Source organism: Monopterus albus, unplaced genomic scaffold (genome assembly GCF_001952655.1).
Source record: "Monopterus albus unplaced genomic scaffold, M_albus_1.0 scaffold1503.1, whole genome shotgun sequence".
Lineage (NCBI taxonomy): Eukaryota > Metazoa > Chordata > Actinopteri > Synbranchiformes > Synbranchidae > Monopterus > Monopterus albus.
Genome location: NW_018129379.1, coordinates 1 through 2,095, shown reverse-complemented (window position 1 = coordinate 2,095; position 2,095 = coordinate 1). Strand labels below are relative to the sequence as shown.

General features: G+C 42.8%; 1 long non-coding RNA gene across 2 annotated transcripts; it reads right to left on the bottom strand.

Moving 5' to 3' along the window:
• Positions 1 to 6: 6 nt before the first annotated feature.
• LOC109953827 (uncharacterized) lies at positions 7 to 1,886 on the bottom strand. 2 transcript variants are annotated; one of them, XR_002273977.1, is made up of 3 exons: positions 930 to 1,886; positions 744 to 846; positions 7 to 656 (listed from the first exon to the last, which is right to left on the bottom strand). It is a non-coding gene; the product is annotated as an uncharacterized LOC109953827 (long non-coding RNA). The 2 variants fall into 2 exon arrangements; XR_002273976.1 differs by having other exon boundaries at positions 744 to 822; positions 930 to 1,880.
• Between the last annotated feature and the right edge of the window lie 209 nt (positions 1,887 to 2,095).

Genomic DNA, 2,095 nt, shown 5'->3' with positions numbered 1-2,095 from the left:
CTTCAACCTGTAGTCAAAGTGCATTAACATGTACAGTACATAAAAACATGGAGTCTGCTCAGTGCATTTCTACAGCCAGTATCACAAATCACAAAGTTGCCTTCTGTCCTTAGACCCTCACATCGGATAAGGAAAAACTCCCCAAAAAACCCTTTAAAGGGAAAAATTGAAGAAACCTCAGGAAGAGCAGCAGAGGAGGGATCCCTCTTCCAGGACGGACAGACAGGAAATAGATGTAGTGCACACAGAATGAATCAGCAGAGCAAATTTACCAAGTGGACAAGCAGAACTTTGCAGAGGAATAGACTTCATTAAGCCAATAAATTAAATACTACAACACTGACACCGCAGAAATTTGTGAACACCTATGTAACATTTGTGCACTAAGGGACTTGAAGTGTCTTCGTCTGAGGGGTGGCTTCACTTTCTGGGAAAGCAAATGGTCATTGAAACAAGTTTCATGCTGAGCCAGAGCAAAATCAGCTTTACCACTGTGCAGAATCATTGTTGTGCTGCTGAACAGTGGCATGTTGTCAACAGCGCATGTACTAAGCACCACACTTGACCTGGTTTGTGAGACTGACAGCGGCTTGGGAAAGGTTTCCACTTATCCATGAACCCCAAAGCCGTCTCTGCTCCAAACATCATCAAAAAGTCTTGAAAAACAGAAAAGGAGAAAGGAAATAAATTACTGTCACGCAAGATAAATCACGTCATAATTGTTTTCCAAATTATTTACTTACAAGGGCTTTAGCAACCAAGAAACCTTGAGTGACAGTCCCAAGGGTGTGAAACTCCTTTGTTGCTGTACTTAGAGCTCTTCTGCAAAAATACAGAGTGAGATGCCTGCACCTCAACAAAGGAGAAATTTGTGTAATTAACACCTCTCCGCTTTCTGTTGCACACATGTGAGCTACAATGGTGTTCACCTCCTGGATTTTTCTCTCTCACACTCTTCAATGACAGTCATTTCTGCTGGTTTAGAAGCTGGAGTCTGCTCCAATGTAGGGGTGGGGGTGGCTGTGGCTCACCAGGTAGGGCAGTTGTCTCCTGACCAGCCAGTTGGTGGTTTGACTCCCGGTCTCCACGCATGCTTTAGTGTCCCTGAGTAAGACACTGAACCCCGAATTGCTCGCGGTGGCTTGACTAGCACCGTTGCATGGCAGCCTGCCGTCATCAGTGTGTGAATGGTGTATGATCCCCTGTAAAATGCTTTCTCACTGTGAGAAAATCGCTATATAAGATACAGTCCATTTACCAATAGGTAAACACAGAATAATAAAAAACTAAAGATAATTTTCAACAAACCTGTTCCAGTCTATTTATCATACAGATCACCAGTTATATGTAAAACACAACCCTTCTTTAACACCAGTTAGTTTAACCCTACTTAAATGTACTACCCTCTTTTCACATTTGTGCCAAAAATGCACATGAACAAAAAACTGCTATTAAACCACATTTTGTAATCTCACTCCCATTACAGTATAAAACCATGCATTCTGTAATGTCAGTATTTGATTTTGAAGAAAAGTAGTGATGACATTTTTACTCTATTCCACCAGATTCAACCCTTTTCACATTGTAGACTGATGCATGAAATTTGCATATTTTTGCCATATTATGGAGCCTACACACACACACATCTTGGGGTCCCCTAGTAAGTCACACTGCTCCATTATATTCATCAGCTGGTGCAGGAGGTTCCAGGTTCGTCTCCTCCGGATGGACCAGACTGGGACACCCTCCTGGCTGGCTCGCCAAAATATGTAGCGGGGGCGCAGAATGAATTCCCTAAGGTTCAAACTGGTGCCACATATTTACCTGTAATTACAGAAATATACACATTAGAAGTGTTTATTTTCTTTGCGGTTACACAGCGCACAGCATTTTGCACTTACATTCATTGCATTAACCACATGAACGAGCGGTGGGGGCTCCCTCGCACGAGGGTTCATATCCTCACATTAACATTCCCCCGTCGCCTTTATATTACTGCAATGACAACATGCTAACCGGCTCCTCTTACTACAACCCGGTTTTCACAACCATTACAAACTCTAACACCACGTCCCAAAACACAGTAACAGTCAGA